General features: G+C 48.5%; 1 protein-coding gene and 3 non-coding genes across 4 annotated transcripts in view; 2 read left to right on the top strand and 2 right to left on the bottom strand.

Annotated features, from left to right (window-relative positions):
* Nucleotides 1–14,668, top strand: part of LOC119849409 (zinc finger protein 436-like) — a 66,950-nt gene that overhangs the window by 22,230 nt on the left and 30,052 nt on the right. The window lies entirely within an intron of this gene.
* On the bottom strand, nt 109–190 carry TRNAS-GCU. The gene has a single exon. It is a non-coding gene; the product is annotated as a tRNA-Ser (tRNA).
* Nucleotides 4,797–4,878, bottom strand: TRNAS-GCU. Its single transcript has one exon. It is a non-coding gene; the product is annotated as a tRNA-Ser (tRNA).
* Nucleotides 13,034–13,115, top strand: TRNAS-GCU. Its single transcript has one exon. It is a non-coding gene; the product is annotated as a tRNA-Ser (tRNA).

The raw sequence follows: 14,668 nt of genomic DNA, 5'->3' as shown, positions 1-14,668 counted from the left end.
AGGTTCGCTGATGAGGTTTGTTGTTTTGTGAAGGTTTTTGTGTGTGCGCGTGTGGGGGCCTGTCACTGAACTGAAGAGGGTCATATGGGAGAGGAGTCTAAAAGCGTCCGATGAGGGTGGGATTCGAACCCACGCGTGCAGAGCACAATGGATTAGCAGTCCATCGCCTTAACCACTCGGCCACCTCATCTGAGCTGTTTGTTTAGATTTAACACTTCCCAAAATCAGTGCTGCTGGGAAACTTTTTGCCAGATCACCGGCTGGCCAGGACGGGAACGTTTGGCTATTAAAAAAAGTTCTTGGTGCTATTGTAGAAGTCTAAGTGCAATGAACACCACCCTCCATTCCCCCCCCCCCCCGCAAAATACCCCTTGGAGGCGCAGAGACGGGTTCGCTAGTTCGCTATTCATCGTCTGTATTTCAGAAATGGCCCTATCCGTCAGTGTCCAACATCAGCATTTCTAATGGGAAGATGGACAGGGAACAATTAAAGTGCAGGTGCCCAGAGCTCCTGCAGAGGTGTGGAGGGAATTCAGAACAGTTGGAGGATTGTTTGGGAAATTAGCCTTTACTGGGAAAAGTTGTCTCTGTTCTGCATAGCTATTTTGAGGAATGTTTACTGCACTTTTTTTACAAGAGAAAATAATAGCTACATTTGATGTCATTAGGTTATTTTTCAGAGTCACTGCTTCCCAGGGTAGACTCCCCCATCCTCTGAGTATGGCCTGCATTCGTTGTTCCTAGATGTATGAATTTACCCTTATTACACATGGATTGTTTGCTTGCACCCAGCTTACCAAGCAATCCAGACTGGGTCTGTCTCAATTTTCTCTCCTGAGCTCCATGCAGAGAAAGACCCTGGTTTTTTAAAGGGACACGGGGAGCCGGGCCTCCAGACCCACTAACCCCCTGGGCTGCGGCACCGCCCCCCAACCCCAACCCCAACCCCAACTCCAACCCCAAACCCATTATCCTGTGCTCTCTGCTGCACCCGAACCCCTCCAGCTGACAGCCCTTTGCTCCTGCATGGGGTGCACTGTCCCCTCTATCTTGCTCATTGCGTTGATTGATGTTGAAGTCCAACACCGCCATGCAGCTGCAGCCAAGGAACCAGCCCGTGGAGACTGAATCCAGCCTTCCTGCCTGCAAAGCGCATGCACACGTTACCCCGAGGTACGTACACACAGAGCGCCATGCATGATTCATCCCTTCCTAGCAGGAAAACCCTCCTGCCCCTCTCCTGCCTTCTGTCACCCCACCAGGAGCAGAGTCCTCAGCTGGGCAGTTTGTGGGCGAACCGTTCCCGTTTTCTCTCTTCATTCACACGGATCTGGGATTCTGTCCAGCTCCCGCCCTCCTTGGCCCGACTCTCCAGGAGCTGTGGGGACAGGGACCTTGAGCAAGAGAGAGAGGGAGACCTGTTAATGGGAGGGAGGATGTGATACCTCGGTACACATTTCACTCTGTTCGAATAAATGTTTTCCTCTGAGACTGAATTTAAAGAAAGCTCAGCTTGTTGTCAGAAAGGACTCAAACTCATGGCTCCACCAGAAAAATGAGTTATGTGCAGCTAAGGTTTTGTGACAAATATTTTTCGTAAAAATCACAGACAGGTCACGGGCAACAGACAAAAACTCATGGAAGCCTGTGACCTGTCCCTGGCTTTCACGAAAAATATCCCTGATAAAAGGGAGTAGGTGGGTTCACACCCATGGCTGCTGGGGGTCCTGGGTCCCCCAATGCTGCAGTGCATGGGAACTCTGGGGTCCCCCTGCCTATGGGGATGGGTTGCTGCAGGGTCCCCTAGCCCCCGGGGCAGCTGGGGGAGCTGCAGGATCTCCCAGCTGTTGGAGGCAGCTGGGCAGCTGTAGGGTCCCCTTCCCCCCACGGTGGCGGGGCCCCTGCAGGGACCCCCCGCCAGGGCGGGGGCTGGGAGCTGCGGGACAGGGGCTGGCAGAAAACATCACAGAGGTCAATGGAAATCATGGTCGCAGCCAGAGACAGGAGCCCAGCACTTTAGGCTGGGTGCTCTGAGAGCCGTGGGGGTGACTTGGAAAAGCTCAGGGCTGAGGCTGAAAAATCTGGAGTTTGACGCCAAAAAAAAGTGGCACCAGGAGCGGGTAGGGCCTGCAAGGTGCCGGGGTTGGCTAAGGCAGAGGGGGCAGGCAGCAGCCCGGCAAGCCAGGTCTCTGTGGGATAGGCTGGCTGGGTTGGGGAGGAACGCAGGCTGGGAGAGTGAGATACAAGGCGGATGTAGAATAGACTCATAGAAGATCAGGGTGGGAAGGGACCTCAGGAGGTATCTAGTTCACCTCCCTGCTCAAAGCAGGACCAATCCCCAATTAAATCATCCCAGCCAGGGCTTTGTCAAGCCTGACCTTGAAAACCTCTAAGGAAGGAGATTCCACCACCTCGCTAGGTAACCCATTCCAGTGCTTCACCACCCTCCTAGTGAAACAGTGTTTCCTAATATCCAACCTAGACCTCCCCCACTGCAACTTGAGACCATTGCTCCTTGTTCTGTCATCTGCCACCACTGAAAACAGCCGACCTCCATCCTCTTTGGAACCCCCCTTCAGGTAGTTGAAAGCAGCTTCAAATCCCCCCTCATTATTCTCTTCTGCAGACTAAACAATCCCAGTTCCCTCAGCCTCTTCTTGTAAGTCATGTGCCCCAGCCCCCTAATCATTTGTGTTGCCCTCCTTATACAGCCCAAAATGCCGTTTGCCTTCTTGGCAACAAGGGCACACTGTTGACTCATATCCAGCTTGTCATCCACTGTAACCCCTAGGTCCTTTTCTGCAGAACTGCTGCCGAGCATCCGATGAAGTGAGCTGTAGCTCACGAAAGCTTATGCTCTAATAAATTTGTTAGTCTCTGAGGTGCCACAAGTACTCCTTTTCTTTTCGCCCTAGTCTGTAGCAGTGAATGGGATTTTTCCATCCTAAGTGCAGGACTTAGGGGGGTTGGACTAGATGACCTTCTGGGGTCCCTTCCAACCCTGATATTCTATGATATTCTATGACTCTGCACTTCTCCTTGTTGAACCTGAGTAACAGGAGGTTGATGGCAGGCAGCTGTGCTCAGCCGCAGTGGGAAACGGGAGGAAGTAACGTCTCAGCACCCTGACTCTGCAAAGCGTCTGTGCCAATGTGTGACTCTCTCTTCCCTCACTCTGACTCCAGGGTATGTGAGGGGAGGGGACGGTCATAGGACAGGTTGAGGGGGGGTATCACATTGGGGTTCAACTCCCCCCAATGGGACAGAGGCTGCTGCTGCTGGAGTCTTGCAGTGATGGGACCAAACTATCCACACACACACCTGCTGATGACGGGTTCTGCTCGATAACGACCCAAAGCAGTGCAGACGGACACACGTTCATTTTCATCATCTGAGTCAGATGCCACCAGCAGAAGGTTGATTTTCTTTTTTTGTGGTTCGGGTTCTGTACTTTCCGCATCGGAGCGTTGCTCTTTTAAGACTTCTGACAGCATGCGCCACGCCTCGTCCCTCTCAGATTTTGGAAGGTATTTCTTAAACCTTGGGTCGAGCGCTATAGCTATCTTTAGAAATCTCATGTTGGTACCTCCTTTGTGTTTTGTCAAATCTGCAGTGAAAGTGTTCTTAAAAGGAACATGTGCTTGGTCATCATCTGAGACTGCTATAACATGAAATATATGGCAGAATGCGGGTAAAACTACAGAGCGGGACACATACAATTCTCCCCCAAGGAGTTCAGTCACAAATGTAATTAAGGCATTATTTTTAAATGAGTGTCATCAGCATGGATGCATGTCCTCTGGGATGGTGGCCGAAGCATGAAAGGGCACACAAACATTGAGCATAGCTAGCACGCAATGCTTTGCAATGCCAGCCACAACAGTGCCATGCGAATGCTTGTTCTCACTTTCAAGTGACATTGTAAATAAGAAGCTGGCAGCATTATCTCCCATAAATGCAAACAAACTTGTTTGTCTGAGCAACTGGCTGAACAAGAAGTAGGACTGAGTGGACTTGAAGGCTCTAAAGTTTTACATTGTTTTGTTTTTGAATGCAGTTATGTAACAAAAAAACTACATCTATAAGTTGCACTTTCACAATAAAGAAATTGAACAACAGTAGTTGTCTGGGGTGAATTGAAAAAAAAATTTCTTTTATTTATCTTTTTTACAGTGTAAATCTTTGTAATGAAATATAATAATATAAAGTGAGCATTGGACCCTTTGTATTCTGTGTTGTAATTGAAATCAATGTATTTGAAAATGTAGAAAAACATCCAAAAGTATTAATAATACATTTCAATTGGTATTCTATTACTGTTTAACAGTGCGATTAAAATGGAGTACGTTTCTTTTGAGTTAATGGGTTGAATTAACTGTGGTTACTTGGCAGCCCTAATTTTTAGTGTTGGCTTACCCTAAGACCGAGCCCACAGCTGGCTCTAGTTGGCACCAAGGATGCTCAAGCACCAAATCTGCAGAAAACAGAAATCTAATTCTTCTGTAGTTGGCAAGATTTGAAGCTGGATGGATAGACCACCATGGATTTCTGCCCCCTGCAAGGTCCTGCCTAAGGCTGGATTGTCACACGCAGGCTGGCCCAGGTATGAAGCCTGGTGCCTGTCAGTGTAATTTAAACCATCCAACAATTGCCTCTGCCAGCCCCCGACCTGAGCCTGATAAGGTTGGCTTGTGTTTGGAGTCGAGATGCAGCAGGCTTGCTGGTGAAGTTTGGTGTGTGTGTGGAGGCTGTCACTGAACTGAAGATAGGTGTATGGGAAGGAAACTAAAATCATCCGATGAGGGTGGGATTCGAACCCACACGTGCAGAGCACAACGGATTAGCAATCCATCGCCTTAACCACTCGGCCACCTCATCTGAGCTGTTTGTTTAGATTTAACACTTCCCAAAATCAGTGCTGCTGGGAAACTTTTTGCCAGCTCACTGGCTGGCCAGGGAGGGACAGGACAGGAAAGTTTGGCTATTCAAAAAAAGTTCTCTGTGCTATTGTACAAGACTAAATGCGATGAATAAAACCCAAAAGACCCATTGGATGAGCAGAGAGGGCTTTGCTGTTCAAAGTCTCTATTTCAGAAATGGCCACGTCTGAGGATGTCCCAGAGCATTATTTCTAGTGGAAAGATGCATGTGGAGTAGTTAAACTGCATATACACAGAGCTCTGGTGGGGGGTGGGAATGCACAATATTTGGAGGATCGTTTCAGAGATTAGCTTTTACTGACAAAATTTGTCTCTGTTCTGATTTCGCCATCTGGTGAAATAATAAAAAGAAAAGGAGTACTTGTGGCACCTTAGAGACTAACAAATGTAGTAGACATGGGAATCCCCCGATTCAGGACCCAGGGTCAACAATTCTGAAGCAGGGTATTGCAGATACTCAAGGTGTAAATTAGCAAATCTAGAGGCTGCTAACTCAGTTCCGCTCACCCTGGGCTGACATTGCAATGGAGACACACCCTGAGAGTGCATCTATACTATGATAAAAGCCCTGCGGCCTGGCTCATCTGATGTGGGGTCCTGGAGCTCAAGCTGTGGGGCTCAAAACTGGGGTGCAGATATTTGGGCTCAGGCTGGAGACCCTCACCCCTCATGGGGGCTCAGAGGCTGGGTTCAAGCCCGTACGTCTCCACTGTCAATTTATAGCCCTGCAGCCCCAGCCCCAGAAGCCTGAGCCAGCTGCCCCGGGCTTTGAGACAGGTGCCCTGGGTGTTCTCATGGCAGTGTAGATATAATGGTACGATACGTCTACACTGCAATAAAACACCACTACAGCTGGCATGTTTCACCTGACTCTGGCTCACCAGGCTTGGGCTAAGGGGCTATAAACTTGCAGTGAAGGCTTTCTGTTATTTAATTTTTTTCCGTCGTCTCTGCTGTCTGGAACATTCCCCCCCAGCTTGTTGGCTGGCTGAGGAGGGTAGGGCTTGGCTTTTTATTAGGGCTGTCAATTCATCTCAGTTAATTCAAGCGATTAACTCAGAACAAACAAATTAACTTAATTAAAAAATGAATCATGATGAATCAGAGTTTTAACCACACTTTTAAACAATAACAGAATAGCAATGTAACTTTATTATAAATATTTTTGGATATTTTTCTACATTTTCAAATATATTGATTTCAATTACGGCACAAAATTCAAAGCGTACAGTGGAATGGTGGCCGAAGCATGAAGGGGCATACAAATGTTTAGCGTATCTGGCACATAAATACCTTGCAATGCTGGCTACAACACTGCCATGCGAACACCTGTTCTCACTTTCTGGTGACATTGCTTAACAATGCGATTTAAAATGTAATCGTGATTATTTTTTTAATCTTGAGATTGATCACAATTAATTTTTGTAATCCTTTGACAATCCTACAGTTTATAAACATTTCTCTGTGCTATTGGAAAGGACTAAGTGAAAGGAACAAAACTCCCAAATCCGTCCTGGTGCAGGCAGCCAGGTGTGCTGCTCATAGTCTGAATTTCACAGATTTCCGAGTCTGGGAATGTCCAAGAAGAGCATTTCTCATGGGAAGGTGGATGAAGAGCAGTTAAACTGGAGATGTCCCGACCTCCTAAGGGGTGGATTACAAATTAATAATATTTTGCAGATCATTTGGGAAATTCGCCTTTAGTGACAAGGTTTGTCTTTGTTCTTATTTAAAGATATGGTGTTGTTTCGAGGAATCAGTAATTAATTTTAATGTAAATAACTAATCTCTAAACTTTATTTAATCAATCATAAAAATAGCATCACCTTTATTTTCCCTCCCTATACAAGAATGAACTGAATTTTGTGACTTTCTAGAAGATGATCTAAGGGCTGGTCTCCACCGGGAACTTACACTGGCAAAGCTCATCTCTTGCAGGGTGTGAAAAATCCACACCCCTGAGCTATGTAGTTAAACTGACCTAAGCCCTGGTATAGACAGCGCTAGGTGGATGGAAGAATTTCTGTTAACCTCACAGGGAAGTGAATTAACTAGAGGAACAAGATCACTCCTCCCATCCCAGTAGTGAGTGGCAACTGTTAAGTACTGTGATACTGTAATATTTTAAGTGTAGATAGCCTAAGAGTCAGACCCAACCTGGCGCGGGTTGGCCTGAAAGATGCACAGGCCGTAGAACTGCAACAAGCACAACTCTAGCGCTTCCATAGCTGGCAGGGTTCAAAGCCATGCAGGGAGATCCCGATGGATTGACAGTCTATTGCTTTAACCGCTCAGCCACAACTACTTGTCTCCCTGGCTTGTCTCACTGCGCTGTGGCTCTGTTCTCACTGAATGATCATTTCCAATGGTTTGCTCAGACCAGTTTCCCCGGCACCCTCACTGTTGGGCGGGTGTGTAAGTGGGTCCAGGGCTGACCAGCAGAGATTCCTGCCGGTTTTCCTTCTGGCTGGAGCATGATGAGCGTGTGTCTGTGGTTAATGCCATGGCTGTAGGTTGTTATTGATTCCCCCCCTTGATAATTCAGACAGTCCCTTTCCCCATCATATTGCCAGCACATCAGTGATTCCAAGGGCAGGGGTCAGGTTTTCTCTGGGGCACTGAGCTTTTTCAGGGGATTGGAGGTTCCTTTCTTTCCCCGCCCTGGAGTGAACTCAGCCTTTTGTTCCATCCTTGACATATCACAAAATAGCAGCAGCATGAAGAAAGCGGAGAGCGAAGGTCTCACCACCAGGGATGCAGGTGGCCACGTCCCCTCTGTTTGCCCAGTGCCATTGCAGAAGAGGTTTCAATGGAGTTGAATGCCCGGGCTCAGACACGAGACACAGGGAGGTTTTGCTGTTCATGGATCTGTGCAAAGGAAATTGTGTCTCTGTGTGAAATTGAGGCAGGACATGAAACACCCACATGGTGGTGCAATGCCCTAAGGAATGAGGGTGAAGGACTCAGGCTGAGAACTGAATTAACTCCACTCACCTGGGTTAGAAACATTTCAAATCATAGAATTTTTGTTGCTTTTGAGTAAATAGTGAATGGGACATTAATTCAGATCGGGCTGAGGCTTCTTTAGCTCTTTGTAAAGACATGACCTTGATTCCCAGGAAGGGAGAGAGGCAAAGCCCAGAGCTGCCTTTAGTCCCCAGCTGGGGTCTCCTGGGTGGTGGGAAAGTCCCTTATTCCCTGCTGATCTCAGGGGATCCTTTTGTTGCAAAGGCTCCAGAGTCCTGGGTGGAGGGAGGGGGTCACTGCACAACCTGCAGTGCCAGGGGGGACCCTGGAAGGAAAGGAAGGGACAGAAAGAGAGGAAAGAAACAGAGAGAAAACCCCTCTTCTCTCTGCCCTTCCCCTCCCTGCAAGAAATATTATAACTGGGAAAACTCCCCACCATGAACAGCAGCGAAAACACACAGATGTCGCACGCACTGAGCAGGGACAGACTTGTGACATCTTTTCCCAGTGAGAGCAAAGACCGCCAGAGCTGGAGGTGTGGGCTGCTGTGGTTTCCTTCCTGGATGCTGGAATAATTTGCAGCACGGAGACCTGGCTCAAGGGTCCTAACGTGACAGGCAGGGACACTCACCCCTATACAAACGAGGAAGAAATTAGGGGCTGCTTTTGCACAGGCACTGAGGGGAACCAGCCAGGGAACCTGCTCAATGAGCTGTGGCTGCCAGGGACCCAGCTGGGACGTGGGGTGGGTCTGAGATCTGTGGGGGGTTTGCAGCAGAGAGCAGAGCCAGACCAGGGAGTGTCTTTGCCAGCAGATGGTGGGGTGGCCGTGGGGTCAGAGCTGGGACAGTGGCGGGGGGGCAAGATAGTGGGGTGTCACTGAAATTCATCAGCAAAAAATTGTCCCTTTGCTCCAGTAAAAGACCCCACTTAACCCTCCCCCTGCACAAAAATCTGCACCCCTGCCATGGCGCTCGGAGACCCCCTGGCCCCCCAGGCAGAGTTTGCTGTTTTCTTCCTTTTACTTGGTCTGGGACAAACATTTTGGCCACCAAACTGAGGAAGGACAATTCCAGCGAGAAAAACACCCCCCACCCCCAATGCTCTGTTCTCCGCCAGACACAGTGCTGGAGCACCCAGTAACCCGGGGAAATGTGACCCCATCTCTGGGTGCCACCTCTGATCGAGGTTACAGCCAGGGCAGCCTGAGGGGTGGGGGCCAGGGCGACTGCCCAGGGCGCCCTGCTGAGTGAGGGGCACCTCTAGAGCAGGGGGCCCTGTCCTCCCCCCCGCCCCGCCCCGCCCCACTGTCCTGCAGTGGCCTGCGGCTGCCCCTGCTCCTGCCCCCTCTCCCCCCCCCGGCCTGGCGCCGCCCCAGCCAAGCTGAACCCAGGAGCCTCCTGTCTGCAGTGCAGAGTGTGTGTCGGGGGATCCCCATCCCCCCACCTTTGTACCCTGGTTTCTGCTGAGCTGGGGGGGCAGGAGTCTGTGCTGCTCCGTGGGGGTCGGGAATGGGGGGGCTACTGGCGGCTAGGGCTGGACTGGGCAAGCCTCAGACAGGTGAGTACGGAGCTTAAAGTGACAGCACGCTTTGTGTAACACTCCCCCAGCACACACACCCCCACACACGCACCCACACCCACTGTGTCTCACATTCCCCCAACACACACACTGTCCCCCAAACATACATATGCACCCACACCCACTGTCTCACACTCCCCCAGCACACACCCACCCACACATATACACTGTCTCTCCCCCCCACACATATACACCCACTGTCTCTCACACTCCCTCAACACAACCTCTGTCTCCCCCCCACACACAGTGTCTCACACTTCCCCATCACACACTCTCTCTCACACACACAGAAACACACGCACTCTCTCTCACACTCCCTAATACACTCTCACTCTCTCTCTCATGCACACACTGTCCCCAACACACACTCTGTCTCTCCCCCAACTCTCTCTCTCTCCCTCATACACACAGGTGCACACTCCCCCAACATACACCCTGTCACTCTCTCACACACACTCTCACACTCCCCCACTACACACTGTCTCTCTCTCTCTGTCTCACACACACACACACACTCTCCCCCCAACACACACATGAATTATTGTTGTTGGTGGTGGTGGTATTACTTCTTGGTAGTTCCTGTCGAAATGCACAAGGCACATACATTTTCTGTAATTTTAGTCTTTCCAAGTCCGTTAAGGATTGCAGTGCAGTTATTTTCATTTTTTGACTGGTCTGTGCATTTCATAATTTTATTTCCCTCTTATGCTTCAAATTTAATTCTTTGAGTGGTGAGTGCTAAAATGCCTAACTTGTCCTGGCTGGAGTAATTATCGTTATTACTGTATTGTTCTTTGTCATTCATTATTTAAAATGGTACAAATAATCATATCCTTCTAGACTAACTTTAGCTCGTACTCACCTTAGCAGTGCCAGTTTAAAAAAAAAATAGCTAAACACGGAACTGTAGACACTAAACAGATGAAGGTCCCTTATTTTCAAATTGTATTTTTAGGTATATCTGTAAAGTAGCTTAACTTAAAATTTGTATGAAAGTTGTTGTGATGTGTAAGGGTTAATAGAGACCTGGGAAACCACTGGTGTGCTGGTATGGTATTAGGGAGTGAAGGTAGGGTGTCATCCCTTGCCCGCTCCTTCAGCTTGTTAAGGATAGATAAGCGTTGCAGCTGCAAAAGGAATGTGGTGGTCTAAAGGACACCCTTTGTGTAAAGAAGTGTTATCTCCCCCTCCCTTCCTTTCCCAGCTACATAAATCAGCTCGGGGTCATGGCCCCTTCCCTGTGAACTGCTAGATAAAGGGAAACTGTGGCTGCAATTACTGCAAAGAAATGCGTCTTCAAGGTAAAAATGTCTGTATGATATGCTTACTGCTGTAGAATAAAGAAAAGGAGTACTTGTGGCACCTTAGAGACTAACAAATTTATTAGAGCATAAGCTTTCGTGAGCTACAGCTCACTTCATCGGATGCATTTGGTGGAAATGCACCAAATGCATCCGATGAAGTGAGCTGTAGCTCACGAAAGCTTATGCTCTAATAAATTTGTTAGTCTCTAAGGTGCCACAAGTACTCCTTTTCTTTTTGCGAATACAGACTAACACGGCTGCTACTCTGAAACCTGCTGTAGAATAGAAGATCAGGGTTAGAAGGGACCTCAGGAGGTCATCTAGTCCAGCCCCCTGCTCAAAGCAGGGCCAATCTCCAATTTTTGCCCCAGATCCCTAAATGGCCCCCTCAGGGATTGAACTCACCACCCTGGGTTTAGCAGGGCAATGCTCAAACCATTGAGCTATCCCTCCCCCTAACAGGGGCTCATGGAATCATATTCAACTTACAGCTATGAATATTCATTATATGGGCATTCATATTATTCAATAAGGGTTTGGGGAGTGTTGTAGCGAATGTAAATATTTATATATTAACTTAAATAAAAAAGTGTAATGTAATTAACTCAGGGCTTACTCCACAACTGGGTCGAGGGGAACAAGAACCGCAATAAAGAAGCCCGTTTACTCAATCCGCCTCTGGTCCCCCTGCTCTTCTTCTAACAAAAGTAAATGCAGTTCCAAGTATGCTACTAATTGCAATAAGAAAAGGAGTACTTGTGCCACCTTAGAGACTAACACATTTATTAGAGCATAAGCTTTCGTGAGCTACAGCTCACTTCATCGGATGCATTTGGTGGAAAAAACAGAGGAGAGATTTATATACACACACAGAGAACATGAAACAATGGGTTTATCATACACACTGTAAGGAGAAAGAAAAGGAGTACTTGTGGCACCTTAGAGACTAACAAATTTATTAGAGCATAAGGGAGAGTGATCATTTAAGATAAGCCATCACCAGCAGCAGGGGGGGAAAAGGAGGAAAACCTTTCATGGTGACAAGCAAGGTAGGCTAATTCCAGCATCCGATGAAGTGAGCTGTAGCTCACGAAAGCTTATGCTCTAATAAATTTGTTAGTCTCTAAGGTGCCACAAGTCCTCCTTTTCTTTTTGCGAATACAGACTAATACGGCTGCTACTCTGAAACTAATTGCAATGTTGGTAGTGAACTGTTAGTGATCATGTACACGATTGTGATCGGTAAACACAAGAGTCCGACGGAGGGGCAGACGATCAGCGTTAATAAGCACTACTCAAAAACAGCTCATGAATATAGAATTAGGTACTTCCCAAAGGGGCTTTCCGCTACCTGGCAAAAGGCCATGCAAAGCAGCTGGAACTGATCAACGGCTGGTTCCAGCTGGGTTTCTGTGTCCTGCAGTAACTTTCTATGTCCTACAATAACCTCTCAGCTTGAGAAAGCAGAAATCCCCTAGCTAGGCCATAACAAAGTCTTCCGCAGTCCCTTACACCCTGCTTAACCCAGGGGTTCAGTGATTTCAACTCTCTGCGATCGCACTGGGTAGCAGGGAACCTCACTGCCAGTACAGCCGCTGCCTTGGCTTTCCTCGCACCCCTGTCCTGACACCGGGTCTGAGACAGAACCCCGAGAGGCACGTATCAGTAATTCCGCTCTGCTAATCACTGAACAGAAACAACAACTCTCCCTGGAGGGTAATTAGCTTTGCCTTCAAACACCGAACAGGGAAAGGTCAGAGCATATCTTCAGGCACAAGCCAACTCAGCAAACAGAAACACCTGTCATCCCCCCACCTTTTCCCTGGCATTTGGCATCCCTCTCCCCCTGTTCAGTGAGTCAGGTTCAGTTTAGGGCGACCCCCCTCAATCAGTTGTCTTCAGTCCAGTAAAAGACAGAACCTCACCCCCCTAGCCCCTCAATCAGGGCAGGGTAAGTAATCTCTGCCGCCCTTTACTCATGCGATAAGGATAACAACATCTCAGTGATTTGTAACCCAGCACCAGCCAAAACTGGCCATTTTGGCAAAGCAGCTCCACCGTGCTGCGTAGCTGGTGAGTCTTTGCAAACATGATCTGTTCCTGAAGTCTTTCCCCCAGCTCCTCACTAGATTGGAGAGGGCAACTCATTCAGACCCTGCACCCACTAACATAGTTTAAAACTCATTGGCCCTACCTCTGCTGGACCCAGATTTCTCCTTCTGTCCATCCCGGAGCAGCTCAGATGAGGTGGCCGAGTGGTTAAGGCGATGGACTGCTAATCCATTGTGCTCTGCACGCGTGGGTTCGAATCCCATCCTCGTCGGAGGTGTTTATTCTTCTCCCTTCCCTTCCAAACACCCATCTATCTACCCCTTTGGTGCAGTGACAGACCGACCCATGTTGCTTCCCGCACATGAAAACCTTCCCGAGGTGTCAGACTGGCCTGCTGGGATCCCTACTTTAAATAAAACCAACCAAAATATGAGATTTCTGAAGTGAGCTGTAGCTCACAAAAGCTTATGCTCAAATAAATTTGTTAGTCTCTAAGGTGCCACAAGTCCTCCTTTTCTTTTCTACTTCTGTATGTCTTAGTTTTTATCTCAAAAAGTAACATCTTCATAATCTCCCCCCAACACCTGGGACCTCCTCCAATTATTAAAATGCCCCAGTCTTGTGGGTTGGGATTGAGGGGCACTGGGAATAGGAAGGCCCTGGGTTGAAGCTGAAAAGCATCCTGGTTTGGGGGTCCAGGTTGTGGGGGGTAAGAAGTTGAAGCAGTTGGTTCCCTTCAGTGCATTTAGGTCAGTGAGACACCCGTACTGGTCCCAGTAGGACCCCCCCATACCGGTCTGGCGCTGGTCCCAGTGCATACAGCAGAACTGGTCCCTGTACTGGGACCAGCATGCATGTCTTATTGGGACTGTTTCTGCGGTATGTTCTGGGACCGGCCCTGGGACTTGTATGTGCATCTTACTGGGACCAGCGCTGGGGTCTGTGTCACGGAGTTCCCAGGTTTACGTGCTCGGGAACTGCTCTGTCTGAGGCTCTGCCAGGAGTCTGGTGACTTCCCCTCTGGCCACGCTGTCACCAGGGCAAGGAGCCTGCTCATCTTTGGCTTCTCCTGGGTTTGACCCTGGAGTAATCATCAGCCCACCCCTGTTCACCCCGTAAGCTCCACACTGCGAGTTCACCAGGAAGGGAGAGCCAAGGAGGCCCTGCACCCCCACTTCACCGTCAGACGTGACTCTCAGCCAGCATTGCAAAACAGAAGGTGTATTAGTCGACGGGAACACAGCATAGGACACATCTTGCCAGCACAGAAATCAGGAACTTTCAGCAAAGCCCATCTTGGGGGGCAGAAGGTGCAAAGCCCCAGCCCTGCCCCCCAAAGTCCCCAAACCCCAGACTGAACCAGTTCCAGCTGCCTGGCCTCAGTCACACTGTTGCCCTTCCTCCTTCCTTTTTCTGTTTCCCGGGCCAGCAGGTTACCTACTCTGCATTAACACCTGGCAGGGGAGATACTATGATCATTAAGAAAAAAGAACGAGGAGGACTTGTGGCACCTTAGAGACTAACATATTTATTTGAGCATAAGCTTCCGTGGGCTAAATCCCACTTCATCAGATGCATGCAGTGGAAAATACATGAGGAATATATATATATATAATATATATACACACACAAAGAACATGAAACAATGGGTGTTGCCATACCAACTCTTAATGAGAGTGATGAGTTAAGGTGAGCTATTATTAGTAGGAAAAAAAAAACCTTTTTAAGTCATAATCAGGATGGCCTATTTCCAACAGTTGACAAGAAGGTGTGAGTAACAGTAGGGGGGAAAATAAGCATGGGGAAATAGTTTTACTTTGTGTA

This window comes from Dermochelys coriacea, chromosome 28 (genome assembly GCF_009764565.3).
Source record: "Dermochelys coriacea isolate rDerCor1 chromosome 28, rDerCor1.pri.v4, whole genome shotgun sequence".
NCBI lineage: Eukaryota > Metazoa > Chordata > Testudines > Dermochelyidae > Dermochelys > Dermochelys coriacea.
This window is presented reverse-complemented; position numbering and strand designations above follow the sequence as displayed.